Source organism: Heptranchias perlo, chromosome 7, assembly GCF_035084215.1.
Source record: "Heptranchias perlo isolate sHepPer1 chromosome 7, sHepPer1.hap1, whole genome shotgun sequence".
Classification (NCBI taxonomy): domain Eukaryota; kingdom Metazoa; phylum Chordata; class Chondrichthyes; order Hexanchiformes; family Hexanchidae; genus Heptranchias; species Heptranchias perlo.
In genome coordinates, this window is record NC_090331.1 from 37,702,439 (window position 1) to 37,719,208 (window position 16,770).

Consider the following 16,770-nt stretch of genomic DNA (forward strand, 5'->3'; position numbering starts at 1 on the left):
GAGGTTAGACTGATTGGCCTGTAATTACTTGGTCTATCCCTCGCTCTCTTTTTAAACAATGGTACAACTTTAACAGTCCTCCAATCCTCTGGCACCACGCCTGTATCCAGTGAGGATTGGAAAATGATGCTTAGTTAGTTAGTTATCTTCTTGCTCTTAATGTATTTATAAAATATCTGGGTTTTCCTTGATTTTACTTGCCAATATTTTTTGTGCCATCTCTTTGCTTTCCTAATTCCCTTTTTAATTTCACCCCTGCACTTTTTATACTCCTAGGCTTTCTGTAGTATTGAGTTCTCAGTGTCTGACATAAGCTTTCCTTTCTGCCTTATCTTACTCTGTATGCTCCTTGACATCCAGGGGGCTCTAGATTTGGCAGCCCTACCCTTTCTCTTTGTGGGAACATGTTTACTCTGCACCCCTTTAATCTTCCCCATGAATGCCACCCACTGCTCTGACATTGATTTACCTTCAAGTAGCTGTTTCTAGTCCACTTTTGCTAAATCACTTCTTAGCTTAGTAAAATTGGCCTTTTCCCAATTGAGGACTTTAACTCCTGTTCTATCTTGTCCTTTTCCATAACTATGCTAAAACTAACTGAATTATGATCACCACCACCAAAATACTCTCCCGCTGATACTTCTTCCATCTGCACAGCCTAATTTCCTAAAACTAAATCCAGAACTGCCCCCTCTCTTGTTGGGCTTGCTACATACTGGCTAAAAAAAGTTCTCCTGAACGCAATTTAAGAATTTTGTGCCCTCTACACGCTTCACACTGTTTGTGTCCCAGTTAATATTAGGGTAGATGAAATCCCCTACTATTACTGCTCTACTGTTTTTGCACTTCTCAGAAATTTGCCTAAATATCTGCTCTTCTATCTCCCTCTGACTGTTTGGGGGTCTATAGTACACTCCTAGTTGTGTGACTGCCCCTTTTTTGTTCCTTAGCTCAACCCATATGGCCTCATTTGAGGATCCTTCTAACATATCATCCCTCCTCACAGCTGTAATTGTTTTATTAACTGAAATTGCCACCCTCCCCTCCTTTTTTATCCCCTTTTCTATCTCGTCTGAAAACCCTGTAACCAGGAACGTTGAGTTGCCATTCCTGCCCCTCTTTAAGCCACATTTCTGTAATAGCTAAGATAGTGTACTGCCACGTGTCTACCTGTGCCCTCAGCTCATCTGCCTTATTCACTATACTCCTTGAATTGAGGTATATACCTTTTAAGCATTGCCAAACTCCCTTCCTAACTCACTTACTAATTTTCTGCCTTCTATCTCCAGTTCTGATTCTGTCCCATCTGAATCTATGTTCAGGTTCCCATGCCCCTGCCAAGCTAGTTTAAACCCTCCCCAACAGCACTTGCAAACCTCCCCGCAAGGATATTGGTCCTGGCTCTGTTGAGGTGCAACCCATCCGGCTTGTACAGGTCCCACCTCCCCCAGAACTGGTCCCAATGCCCCGGGAATCTAAAGCCCCCCCCCACCCCGCCTTGCACCATCTCTCCAGCCACGCATTCATCTGCTCTATCCTTCTATTTCTAGACTCACTAGCGCATGGCACTGGGAGATTACTACCTTTGAGGCCCTGCTTTTTACTTTTTTTCCTAACTCCTTAAAATCTTCCTGCAGGGCCTCATCCCTCTTTCTACTTATGTCATTGGTACCAATATGGACCACGACCTCTGGCTTTTCACCCTCCCCTTCCAGAATGTTCTGCATCCTTGAACCTGGCACCAGGGAGGCAACATACCATCCTGGACTCACGTCTGTGGCCTCCTGCAATGCAGCCCAGAAAGAGTGCCCCACACAACTTGCTGCATAAAAGAATGTTTCCTCATGTCACCTCTGGCTCTTTTGTCGATCATCTTAAATCTGTGTCCTCTGGTTACCCACCCTTCTGCCACTGGAAACAGTTTCTCCTTATTTACTCTATCAAATTTGAACACCTCTATCAAATCTCCTCTTAACCTTCTCTGTTCTAAGGAGAACAACCCCAGCTTTTCCAGTCTCTCCACGTTACTGAAGTCCCTCATCCCTGGCACCATTTTAGTAAATCTCTTCTGTACCCTCTCCAAGGCCTTGACATTTTTCCTAAAGTGTGGTGCACAGAATTGAACACAATACTCCAACTGAGGCCTAACCAGTGTTTTATAAATGTTTAGCATAACTTCCTTGTTTTTGTACTCTATGCCTCTATTAATAAAGCCCAGGATCCCATTTGCTTTTTTAACAGCCTTCTCAACTTGTCCTGCCACCTTCAAAGATTTGTGTATGTGCACCCCCAGGTCTCTCTGCTCCTGCATCACCTTTAAAATTGTACCATTTAGTTTATATTGTCTCTCCTCATTCTTCCTACCAAAATGTATCACTTCACACTTCCCTGCATTAAATTTCATCTGCCATGTGTCTGCCCATTTCACCAGTCTGTCTATGTCCTCCTGAAGTCTGTTACTATCCTCCACATTCTTTACTACATTGTTTCATGTCATCTGCAAACTTTGAAATTATACTCTCTGTACCCAAGTCCAGGTCATTAATATATATCAAAAATACTGACCCTTGAGGAACACCACTGTATACTTCCCTCCAGTCTGAAAAGCTTCCGTTCACCAGTACTCTCTGCTTTCTGTCCCTTAGCCAATTTTGTATCCACGCTGCCACTGTCCCTTTAATCCCATGGGCTTTAATTGTGCTAACAAGTCTATTATGTACTACTTTATCAAATGGCTTTTGAAAGTCCATATATACATCAACCGCACTACTCTCATCAATCCTCTGGGTTACTTCATCAAAGAACTCAATCAAGTTAGTCAAACATAATTTTCCTTTAACTGACTTTCATTTGTCAGCCCATAATTTACCAAGTGCCAATTAATTTTGTCTCTGATTATTGTCTCTTAAAGTTTCCCCACCGCCAACATTAGGCTGATTGGCCTGTAATTGCTGGGTTTATCCCTCTCCCTTTTTTTGAACAGGGGTATAACATTTGCAATTCTCCAGTCCTCTGGCACCATCCCCATATCTAAGCAGGATTGGAAGATTGTGACCAGAGCCTCCACAATTTCCACCTTTACTTCCCTCAGTAACCTAGGATGCATCCCATCTGGACCAGTGATTTTTCTACTTTGAGTACTGCCAAACTTTTAAGTATATCCTCTTTATCGATTTTTATCCTATCCAATATTGCTACTTCCTCCTCCTTCACTGCTACATTGGCAGCATCCTCATCTCTAGTGAAGACAGATGCAAAGTATTGATTTAGTACCTCAGCCATGCCCTCTGCCTCCACAAGAATGGTGGTGGACAATTAACGGGAGGAGGAGGCTCTGTAAACATCCCCATCCTCAATGATGGTGGAGTCCAGCACGTGAGTGCAAAAGACAAGGCTGAAGCGTTTGCAACCTTCTTCAGCCAGAAGTGCCGAGCGGATGATCCATCTCGGCCTCCTCCCGATATCCCCACCATCACAGAAGCCAGTCTTCAGCCAATTCGATTCACTCCACGTGATATCAAGAAACGGCTGAGTGCACTGGATACAGCAAAGGCTATGGGCCCCGACAACATCCCAGCTGTAGTGCTGAAGTCTTGTGCTCCAGAACTAGCCGTACCTCTCGCCAAACTGTTCCGTTACGGCTACAACACTGGCATCTACCCGACAATGTGAAAAATTGCCCAGGTATGTCCTGTCCACAAAAAGCAGGACAAATCCAATCCAGCCAGTTACCGCCCCCTCAGTCTACTCTCAATCATCAGCAAAGTGATGGAAGGTGTCGTCATCTGCTCACCGATGCTCAGTTTGGGTTCCGGCAGGACCACTCGGCTCCAGACCTCATTACAGCTTTGATCCAAACATGGACAAAAGAGCTGAATTCCAGAGGTGAGGTGAGAGTAACTGCCCTTGACATCAAGGCAGCATTTGACCGAGTGTGGCACCAAGAAGCCCTAGTAAAATTGAAGTCAATGGGAATCAGAGGGAAAACTCTCCAGTGGCTGGAGTCATACCTAGCACAAAGGAAGATGGCAGTGGTTGTTGGAGGCCAATCATCTCAGCCCCAGGACATTGTTGCAGGAGTTCCTCAGGGCAGTATCCTAGGCCCAATCATCTTCAGCTGCTTCATCAATGACCTTCCCTCCATCATAAGGTCAGAAATGGGGATGTTCGCTGATGATTGCAAAGTGTTCAATTCCACTTGCAACCCCTCAGATAATGAAGCAGTCTGTGCCCGCATGCAGCGAGACCTGGACAACATCCAGGCTTGGGCTGATAAGTGGCAAGTAACATTCGCGCCAGACAAGTGCCAGGCAATGACCATCTCCAACAAGAGAGAGTCTAACCACCTCCCCTTGACATTCAACGGCATTACCATTGCCGAATCCCCCACCATCCATATCCTGGGGGTCACCATTGACCAGAAACTTAACTGGACCAGCCACGTAAATACTGTGGCTGCAAGAGCAGGTCAGAGGCTGGGTATTCTGCAGCGAGTGACTCACCTCCTGACTCCCCAAAGCCTTTCCACCATCTACAGGGCACAAGACAGGAGTGTGATTGAATACTCTCCACTTGCCTGGATGAGTGCAGCTCCAACAACACTCAAGAAGCTCGACACCATCCAGGGCAAAGCAACCCGCATGATTGGCACCCCATCCACCACCCTAAACATTCACTCCCTTCACCACCGGCACACCGTGGCTGCAGTGTGTGCCATCTACAGGATGCACTGCAGCAACTCGCCAAGGCTTCTTCGACAGCACCTCCCAAATCTGCGACTTCTACCACCTAGAAGGACAAGGGCAGCAGGCACATGGGAACAACACTACCTGCATGTTCCCCTCCAAGTCACGCACCATCCCGACTTGGAAATATATCGCCGTTCCTTCATCGTCACTGGGTCAAAATCCTGGAACTCCCTACCTAACAGCACTGTGGGAGAACCTTCACCACACGGACTGCAGCGGTTCAAGAAGGCGGCTCACCACCACCTTCTCAAGGGCAATTAGGGATGTGCAATAAATGCTGGCCTTGCCAGCGACGCCCACATCCCAAGAATGAATAAAAAAAAATATCCTTTTTTGTCCCTAATTGGTCCCACCCTTCCTTTGACTGTCCTTTTACTACTTATATGTTTATAAAAGAGTTTTGAGTTCCCTTTTATGTTAGCCACTAATCTATTCTCATACTCTCTCTTTGCCCCTCTTATTCCCTTTTTTAGATCTCCTCTGTACTTTCTGTCTTCAGCCTGGTTCTCTACTGTACTATGAACCTTACATTAGTCATAAGCCTCCTTTATCTTATTGGTGCAACAGCGAGATCAGCAATGGGGGTCCTAGTCCAAGAAAATCAAAAAGTTAGTATGCAGGTGCAGCAGGTGATCACGAAGGCCAACGGAATGTTGGCTTTTATTGCTAGGGGGATAGAATATAAAAACAGGGAGGTATTGCTGCAGTTATATAAGGTATTGTTGAGACCGCACCTGGAATACTGCATACAGTTTTGGTCTCCATACTTAAGAAAAGACATACTTGCTCTCGAGGCAGTACAAAGAAGGTTCACTCAGTTAATCCCGGGGATGAGGGGGTGGACATATGAGGAGAGGTTGAGTAGATTGGGACTCTACTCATTGGAGTTCAGAAGAATGAGAGGCGATCTTATTGAAACATATAAGATTGTGAAGGGGCTTGATCGGGTGGATGCGGTAAGGATGTTCCCAAGGATGGGTGAAACTAGAACGAGGGGGCATAATCTTAGAATAAGGGGCTGCTCTTTCAAAACTGAGATGAGGAGAAACTTCTTCACTCAGAGGGTAGTAGGTCTGTGGAATTTGCTGCCCCAGGAAGCTGTGGAAGCTACATCATTAAATACATTTAAAACAGAAATAGCCAGTTTCCTAGAAGTAAAGGGAATTAGAGGTTACGGGGAGCGGGCAGGAAATTGGACATGAATTTAGATTTGAGGTTCGGATCAGATCAGCCATGATCTTGTTGAATGGCGGAGCAGGCTTGAGGGGCCGATTGGCCTACTCCTGCTCCTATTTCTTATGTTGTTATGTTCTTATGTATGTTTAACCGTTTTGTGTGCTGATTTCACCATTACTAACTTACCTTAAGGTTCCCTAAATAAATAATTCCAATACGTCGCAGCAGCATAGCGACGAATCAGAAATGGCACAGGCAATGGCCGATGAATTACAGTGTTCACAGGATGTCAGGGTCGCTTTGGTCAAAGATCAATCTTTATCATTTCAATCACTGTGCAATATATGTTTTATTTGTTTATTTCATGTCATTTATGGGTCCAAGTTTAATAAATGCTAGAGAAGAACATAGAAAATTAATTAAAATGACCGGGAATGAAAGTATCTAATTCTGTGAATATTGCTGAAGGAACTCACGATGGACTAGTCACATTGTAACTTGTAAAATAATTATGTCTTTCAGCCTGTCCATCCTCAAACATTACTCCATCAAATGGACTGTGGAATGGGTGACAAACATTTGAAAATTATTTATCCTGCAACTAACTGAATTTGTGTCTTTCCTGCTACATTGAAAGGATTAAGAAATCTACCCCCTAGATTCATGAGTCCTCCATATTACTAGAAGTTCATTGTACTTTGCTGTCTTGATCGTTAATTGTGTTATCCTTGTTTTTACTTGCAGCTCTTTTAATTGCGAACAACAATTAATTTGACAGGTAAATATTGTTGAATCGTGATTTTTGTCTTAAAATACACCTCTTGCAGCTTTCTCAAGACACAGTGCTTGAAGGTTAATATGCAGATGGCTAAGGGATGGGAAAGGATTTGCGAGCTCTGGCACTGAGTTTTCAATGCTAATACACACACAAGATAAGGGCTGGCTAAATAGGATTAGTGTTTTTGCAGAAGTTTCAAAATGCAAGGGAAATAATCACAACTTCTTTGAGGATTAATGATGGAGTGAAAAAGAGAGTTTGGAGGGACACAAGGCATCAAATGAAAACGGTTCATTGTGAAAGGTGGCTGAGAATGTCTCTCTGGTATAAAACCAAAAATTTATTTTATATCCACAGAACGATCCTTAACTGAAAACAAGAACTTGTGGATGATCAGACTGGTGGGTTTTTAAATTGCCCTCATCATTTACCCGTAGAATCGTGATGATATTGAAATCAGTTTTATTACATATATCACCCCACTGCTAAGTCATTATTTTTCGGTCTGGTGGCAGCAGTGAGAATATTGGCCTTAATCAAGGAAATTTGTGATCGCCATTGATTTTAATGGAGGACAGAGCTATGGGCCCAGAAATTGTTCAGAGCGGTGAACCAACAGTGCTTATTGCTCCATAGCTTTATACTAATCCACTAATTTATCGCGGTCTTTAGTGGATGCACTTCCTCTAATAGGAAGTGGAGAAGAGCCCAGCGTCAGTTCCTGTGAAGCTAGGACCCGAGGGAGAAGCAAGAGGATTGCTCTCTCCCCTTAACCAATGAAATTGCAGCATTTTTGACACACTGCAAACATTTTCTTCAAGCTGGAATGTAAAATCCAGGAAGTGAAAGTACATCAGTAAAATCATTTGTAAAAACAGTTATAGACAGCGAAAAAAAGAGGGTAAGAAATAATTGAATGAAATAAAAGAGACAGAAAAGAAAAGTAAAACAAAACTATTAAAATAAGGCGTAATGAGGCTCCACATTTTTAAAAGTTCATTTTTAGTTGTTTGGCAGTCATTAAGACTTACTTTCCAGCTGGACGGATGACCAAGTTGGCGTTGGTTCATTGTTTCCACTGATTCCAGCCAGCGATATCCCTTTAATTCGAAACTGTCATATTGGCGGTGAACCAGGAGGAGCAAGTTCTGGATTTCTGCGTTTCACTGCGCAAGTGTGAACGCTGGAACTTGCTCCTCAATTTCGCCACTAACAACAGCGAGCGCTATTGCTCCCCATTCTTTTTTAAGCAATTTCTGGGCAAATATCTCACCTTTCGGCAAGGCTAGCGGTGGAGCTGATTCCATCGAGAAGAGATGGTCGGAGCAGCACTTTGGATGAGTGGCATACTTCCACTTTGCATAAAAGCCGGTTTTAAGTCTTCACAATGTCACCTTGTCTCATGTATTAATCAAATCGCTGGAAAAAAATAGCTGCACCAATTTTGATTCTCCGCCATGCTCACTGCAGCGTATTCTAATTAGAAATTCAGGAAAATTTGGAGGAAGTTATCGACGGTGAGATCGGCATGCTGGGTTAAATCTAGCCGATCTTGCCATTGCAGGAAAACCTGGGCCAAAATCTTGTGTGCCTAGTTAACATTAAAAAGAAAGATTTTGCATTGCATAGTGCCTTTCACATCCTCAGGGGCATCCCGAAGTTATTTTTGAAGTGCAGTCACTGTTGTTTTGTCGTCAAATGCAGTATCCAATTTGCATACAGCAAAGTCCCATGAATCAGCAAATGAACAAATCACCAGTTAATCTGTTTTGGTGACATTGGTTGAGAGATGAATGCTGGCAGGACACTAGGAGAACTCCCTGCTCTACAAATTGAATACTGGCCCGGGATCTTTTACAGGCAGACAGTTTAATGTCTCATCCAAATGGCACTTCTGACAATACTGCATACAGTTTTGGTGTCCATACTTAAGAAAAGACATACTTGCTCTCGAGGCAGTACAAAGAAGGTTCACTCGGTTAATCCCGGGGATGAGGGGGCAGACATATGAGGAGAGGTTGAGTAGATTGGGACTCTACTCATTGGAGTTCAGAAGAATGAGAGGCGATCTTATTGAAACATATAAGATTGTGAAGGGGCTTGATCGGGTGGATGCGGTAAGGATGTTCCCAAGGATGGGTGAAACGAGAACTAGGGGGCATAATCTTAGAATAAGGGGCTGCTCTTTCAAAACTGAGATGAGGAGAAACTTCTTTACTCAGAGGGTAGTAGGTCTGTGGAATTTGCTGCCCCAGGAAGCTGTGGAAGCTACATCATTAAATAAATTTAAAACAGAAATAGACAGTTTCCTAGAAGTAAAGGGAATTAGGGGTTACGGGGAGCGGGCAGGAAATTGGACATGATTTTAGATTTGAGGTTAGGACCAGATCAGCCATGATCTTATTGAATGGCGGAGCAGGCTCGAGGGGCCGATTGGCCTACTCCTGCTCCTATTTCTTATGTTCTTATGTAGCACCCCCTTAGTACTGAAATATCAATCAAGTCCTGGATCAGGGTTTGAACTTTTGACTCAGAAGTGAGACTGCTATCACTGAGCCTAGCTAACACTGCTTATCTTTTGGTTATGCATAGTTAAATTCTGTTTACTGCAACATTTCGCTCATTTGAATTCAAAAAATCATTTTTGGTATAATTTTGAATTCAAGAAGAGAATTTTTTTTTAATTCTTGATTTATCAAAAAAGATACAGAAATGTAATTTGTACTAAACCTGACATGGGAGCATTTAATGCACTGAATTATCACCAGTTCTAAACTATTAGGGTAGATTTTAACTATTGGGCGGCTGACCAGCGGATAGTGCCAGAGGGAGGTCCAATCCATTTTGTAGGCTGGGACGCAGTACCATGCTGCTGGCAGGTTCCGGGCACCAAATAGGCTTGCTGTGGCCCGTACGCAATCCTTCTAAACCAGAGGTGGGAATGTTATCACTGAACCAGTGGTTACTCCGTCCAGACGCAAGTACCCCGCTGGATGTCAACCCAGTATTGAGAGACCGTACTCTACTCTCTGTACTTGTTGGGGCTGTCTGGGGTGGGGCTCGAACCCTTCACCTTCTGGCATAAAGATAGTAATGCTACTTCTAAGCCAAAGGCTCACTTCCCAACAACGAAATAGCATTCATTATATTCCTCAAAAAATGTGTCCGGTGACATCAATAAAAATGTTGTAAAATACAGTATTATTTTCCATTGCTCATTTCTTAACACGCAACGATTGCAAGAAAAAGGACCCAAAATTGAATTAAAACACATTGAGGAGTATATCAGATACCACAAAATGATTTTATAACTTCAATCTTACCTCCAGGTTCAGAAAAAAGCAATATTATTTTAGTTTCTGATGGAAATGACCCCCTTTACAAAAGTATTGCTTAGTAATTATTCTCAGCTCTCCAATAGTCTGTAACACAAAAATAATCCACTTTAATTGGATACTATATCAGCAAAGTGGTATTTTACCTCCTTAATTTATTGCACAATTAAAAGTAAAAGTATGTCTTAACCCCAAGTAACTGCTGATAAAATTAAATGGTGCATATGTAATAATAATTTATGTGGTGAAATGTCCTACCGCCAGTGAATAATTAATTTAAAGTCAGTGGGCGCCAAATTGGGTCGTGTAGCGCCAGTTGTTTCAGCGCTACACGGCCTCTCCGATATCCAAGATGGCGTCTTGGATGCGTACGCACGTTTCGAGCGTGACGTGCGCCAGATGCCATCTTGGTATAGAAGTTAGTGCAGGCGCAGATAATGAACGCTGGGATCATGTAAAGTAAGGAGATACATGATTCCAGCGTTCGTTATCTGCGCCTGCTTCAATCAGTGTGCAATGCTGATTTAAAGTGATACACACCATTTTGGGACTTAACACACAACTCAACGCACAGTCTTAACCCCGACCATCTGAACGTGTCTTAGAGTGCCTGGAGGACCTCCCCCCGTCGCTATTAAAAAGGAACCATGCAGGATTTACAGGTTAGTGGCTGGATTATTGTTTCTGGCTGCCAGGACATTTGTAACTGTTTTTGGAGGTCTCCTATACTTGAATACTAGGACACAGGGACATGGTCTAAGATTTAGAGCCAGGATGTGCAGGAGTGAAGTTAGAAAATGCAAAGGGTGGGAGACGTTTGGAACACTCTTCTGCAGACGGCAGTTGATGCTAGCTCACTTGTGAAAGTTAAATCTGAGATTGATAGATTTCTGTGAACCAAGGGTATTAAGGGATATGGGACTAAGGCGAGTATATGGAGTGAGGTCACAGGTCCACCATGATCTCATTGAATGGCGGAACAGGCTCTGTGGGCTAAATGCCACTGCCACTTGCTGCCTCTTAATATGCGCCACCTTCTCCTGCAAGAAAGCGCAGCGTATGTCTGGGTGATGTGCCTGCCATAGTTGAATAGCTGCCAGTGTGTGTGGCCTGTGAGTTGTGGGTGGGCAGCTTGAAACAGTGGTAATGTGTAAGGGTGAGAGGAAGCATCTGGTTGGAAGAGTTGAATACTGATGGAAAGAGTTAGTTGGTATGTGGGTGATGGGGGGTCTAGTGCGTGGTGCAGTTGGTAGGAGACGCCACTTGACAGTTGACCTCATTCACCTTGACCATTCATATCAAAGCAATGAACTTCTTCCTGCCCTGCATCCATTTTCATGATGCTGTGCGCTGGCCATTGACTTTGTCCCCCGCTGCCTCCCACTACCTTTTGGATATATGTCTGGAGGGCCTCTTGCACGCACCCCCCCGCCCCCACCGCGGATATAGGATGGCCCTCCTTCTGTCCACCTCTTGCACCAAGGTCTCTAGTGCATCAGCAGAGAACCTTGATGCATGCACTCTCGCAGGCCTGGTCCCAACTCAGATTGGCTGATTGGTGAGGTCTGGCGTACAGATCGGAGGATGTGGGATTTAGTAGTGCGCAACCTTTATTCAATGTTTTAACATAACTCATCAGTGTGTAAACATAGGGATGGGACCTGCATCTTTGTTTTACATATTCGATGTCTGATCTCTGTTCAGACTCCATGCAGAGAAATCCTTTACAGAAGAGTTGTTTTGAAAATTCAAAATGCAGTTGCTTTTTTTAAAGTACTATCTTGAAATGAAAGTGTTATGCTTCCTTTTTCCTGGATCTTCTAATTAAATAAACGCTTACCTTATGTATAAATTAAAATAAAACAGATGGCTGATATTCCTCTCCAATGCATCTGGGGAACCTTCACTTCCCATGATGCCAGATCTCAACCTCCTGTACATTGGCCTGACATTTCTGTGGCTTCCTCAAGGAAGTGGCGGGTGTTGTGGCGTGCCTGCCCCTCAAGTCCAAGACTTCAGTGTATCTGGTGCGCAACTAGTTTAATCATCCATTGCCAGATCTGGCTAGACCACATCAAGCATTATGGGGCCTAGCTCTTCTCTGCCAAATCTGCTTATTACTCCATGATCATCCTGGAAAGCAAAGATAACTCTCGGCTCCTTTTCTCCACAATTAACCATTTCCTTAAACTCCTCTCTCCTGCCCCCTCCACCCTCACCTCCAACAACAACTGTAAGAGGCTCATGGAATTCTCTGTCACTAAGATTGAGACCATCCGTTCAGTTGCCGCTGTCCCCGAGGAGGCTGCGGTGGAGATGAGACCGTCAGCCATCTCCTTCTGGAATGTGCCTTTGCAAAGAAGGTCTGGAGAGAGATGCAGTGGTATCTGTCCAGGTTCGTCCCGAGCAGTTCCGTAACACAGGATTCTGTGCTCTATGGGCTGTTCCCGGGGACGCACACTGAGACGGACATCAACTGCTGCTGGAAGACCATCAACTCGGTGAAAGACGCCCTTTGGGCTGCCCGAAACTTGCTGGTCTTCCAGTGCAAGGAGCTGTCCTCGACCGAGTGTTGCAGACTGGCACATTCCAAGGTCCAGGACTACGTGCTCAGGTATGCACTGAGGATGGGTGCAGCCGCCGCAAAGGCTCTGTGGGGAAAGGCAACCGTTTAGAGCCTTTCCGCCATTGTATACCGAGAGGCTGCAATCAGGGAAAAACCCCCTCGGGCAGAATGTAAAACTCAAATTGATGTAATGTACCCATAATAAATCTGTAATGTATCTGTAATGAATCACCTGTATTGATTATGATGCAATGAGGCACACTAGAGTGCCATGAACTGTAATTATGTACAATGTGTTCATTGAACTGTACTTGATGTAACCTGCAAATTGCATAATCTATATTGTGTACGTTTGGAATGTGATATGACAACTGTATTGTATGTACTGCTGCAAATTTTATGAATAAAGTATATATATTTTTTAAAAACAAGCTAAACCTCCCCCTAGGCTACCCCCTGCCCTTGTCCTGAACTCATGCCTTTTTCTATCATCTATCTCCCCCTATGCCCTCTCTGATCTCATCTTGTCCATGAGACCCACTTCCTTCTCCATTGATCCCATTGCTACTAAGCTACTGATCAACCAACCTCCCTTCCCGGCTCCCATGCTAGCTGACATTGTAAACAGTTCCCTCTCCTCAGGTACTGTCCCCCTCCTTTTAAACCGCTGTCACCATTGCCCTCATCATAAAGCCCACCCTTGACCAGTCAGTCCTTGTAAACTACTGTCTCATCTCCAATCTCCCTTTCCTCTCCAAAGTCCTTGAACCTGTTGTTGTCTCCCAAATTTGTGCCCATCTTTCCTGCAACTCCCTGTTTGAATCCCTCCAATCAGAAATGAAATAAGGGCAAAAAAATAATTATAATTACTACTCATTTCTTGCAGAACATGACTGGGTAGATAGCAAGTACTTTAGACAATTAATGCTCCATTTATACCACGGAGGAAACATTGAGGGCACCATCAGAAACAATAAGGTTGCATTTTTGTTGCCCTGTGAAAGTGATGGTAGGCCTTCTCATTGAACTGCTGCAGTCCTTGTGCTGATGGTGTTCTCACAATGATGTTAGGTTAGGAATTCTGCTGCTCTTGTCCATCTTGGCAGTGGAGATCACGAGGCTTGAAGGTGCTGTCGAAATAAGCTTGGTGAGTTACTGTAGAAAGTACATACTGAATCCAGAGTACACCAGTGGTGAAGGGGTCCATATGGAGTCCAGTAACGGTGCACTGATCAAACAGGCTGCTTTGTTCTGGATGGTGTTGAGCTTCCTGAGCATTATTGCAGCTGCACCCATCCAGACGAGTGGTAATTCATCATACTTCTGACTTGAGATTTGTAGATGGTGGAGAGGCTTTCAGTGGTCAGGAGTTGAGCCATTTGTCACAGAGCAACAAGCTTCTGTCCTGCTCTTGTAGTCACATTGTTGATATGGCTGGTCCAGTTCAGTTTCTGGTGACCCCTAGATTGTTGGCCATAGGGGATTCATTAATGATGATGGAGTTGAAGCTCAGGGGAGTATGATTGGTTCTTTTCTTGTTGGCGATGAACAATGCCTGGCAGTTAAGTGGTGTGATTATTACCTGCCATTTATCAGCCCAAGCCTGGATGTTGTCCAGATCATTACATAGAATTACATAGAATGTACAGCAAAGAAACAGGCTATTCGACCCAACAGGTCCATGCCGGTGTTTATGCTCCATACGTGCCTCCTCCCTCCCTACTTCATCTAACCCTATCAGCATATCCTTCTATTCCTTTCTCCCTCATGTGTTTATCTAGCTTCCCCTTAAATGCATCTATGCTAGTCGCCTCAACTACTCCTTGTAGTAGCGAGTTCCACATTCTAACCACTCACTGGGTGAAGAAGTTTCTTCTAATTTCCCTACTGGATTTATTAGTGACTTTCTTATTTTTATGGCCCCTAGTTTAGGTCTCTCCCGCAAGTGGAAACATCATATCTACATCTACCCTATCAAACCCTTTCATAATCATAAAACCATTATCAGGTCACCCTCGGTCTCCTCTTTTCTAGAGAAAAAAGCCCTAGCCTGCTCAATCTTTCCTGATAAGTATAACCTCTCAGTTCTGGTATCATCCTAGTAAATCTTTTTTGCACCTTCTCCAGTGCCTCTATATCCTTTTTATAATATGGAGACCAGAACTGCGCACAGTACTCCAAGTACCGATCTGGTTCACTAATATCTTTTAGGGAAGGAAACCTGCCATCCACACCCGGTCTGGCCTATATGTGACTCCAGACCCAAAGCAATATGGTTGATTCTTAATCGCCCTCTAAAATGGCCTAGCAAGCCATTCAGTTGTACAATCTCACTACAGAAAGTCACAATAAGAATAAAACCGAACGGACCACCCGGCATCGGACCACTAGACACCAAACACAACAAAGGCAAACCAAGCCCAGTCGACCCTACAAAGTCCTCCTCACTGACATCTGGGGAGTTATGCAAAAATTGGGAGAGCTATCCCACAGACTAGCCAAGCAACAGCCTGACATAGCCATACTCACAAAATCATATCTTTCAGCCAACGTCCCAGACTCCGCCATCACCTTCCCTGGGTATGTCCTGTCCCACTGGCAGGACAGACACACCAGAGGTGACAGCACAGTGGCATACAGTCAGGAGGATGTGCCCTTGGAAGTCTTCAACATTGACTCCAGACCCCATGAAATCTCATGGCATCAGGTCAAACATGGATAAGAAAACCTCCTGCTGATTACCACCTAGCGCCCTCCCTCAGCTGATGAATCAATCCTCCTCCTTGTTGAGCACAACTTGGAGGAAGCACTGAGGGTGGCAATGGCACAAAATGTACTCTGGGTGGGGGACTTTTTTTTTTATTCGTTCGTGGGATGTGGGCGTCGCTGGCGAGGCCGGCATTTATTGCCCATCCCTAATTGCCTTTGAGAAGGTGGTGGTGAGCCGCCTTCTTGAACCGCTGCAGTCCGTGTGGTGACAGTTCTCCAACAGTGCTGTTAGGAAGGGAGTTCCAGGATTTTGACCCAGTGACGATGAAGGAACGGCGATATATTTCCAAGTCGGGATGGTGTGTGACTTGGAGGGGAACGTGCAGGTGGTGTTGTTCCCATGTGCCTGCTGCTCTTGTCCTTCTAGATGGTAGAGGTCGCGGGTTTGGGAGGTGCTGTCGAAGAAGCCTTGGCGAGTTGCTGCAGTGCATCCTGTGGATGGTACACACTGCAGCCACAGTGCGCCGGTGGTGAAGGGAGTGAATGTTTAGGGTGGTGGATGGGGTGCCAATCAAGCGGGCTGCTTTATCTTGGATGGTGTCGAGTTTCTTGAGTGTTGTTGGGGCTGCACTCATCCAAGCAAGTGGAGAGTATTCCATCACACCCCTGACTTGTGCCTTGTAGATGGTGGAAAGGCTTTGGGGAGTCAGGAGGTGAGTCACTCGCCGCAGAATACCCTGCTCTCGTAGCCACAGTATTTATATGGCTGGTCCAGTTAAGTTTCTGGTCAATGGTGACCCCCAGGATGTTCATGGTGGGGGATTCGGCGATGGTAATGCCGTTGAATGTCAAGGGGAGGTGGTTAGATTCTCTCTTGTTGGAGATAGTCATTGCCTGGCACTTGTCTGGCACGAATGTTACTTGCCACTTATCAGCCCAAGCCTAGATGTTGTCCAGGTCTTGCTGCATGCTGGCTCGGACTGCTTCATTATTTGAGGGGTTGCGAATGGAACTGAACACTGTGCAATCATCAGCGAACATCCCCATTTCTGACCTTATGATGGAGGGAAGGTCATTGATGAAGCAGCTGAAGATGGTTGGGCCTAGGACTTCAATGTCCATCACCAAGACTGGCTCGATAGCACCACTACTGACCGAGCTGGCCGAGTCCTGAAGGACATAGCTGCCAGACTGGGCCTGCGGCAGGTGGTGAGCGAGCCAACACGAGGGAAAAACCTACTTGACATCGTCCTCACAAATCTACCTGTTGCAGATGCATCTCTCCATGACAGTATTGGTAGGAGTGACCACCGCACAGTCCTTGTGGAGACAAAGTCCCATCTTCACTCTGAGGATACCATCCAACGTGTTGTGTGGCACTATCACTGTGCTAAATGGGATAGATTCAGAACAGATCTAATAGCTCAAAACTGGGCATCCATGAGGCGCTGTGGGCCA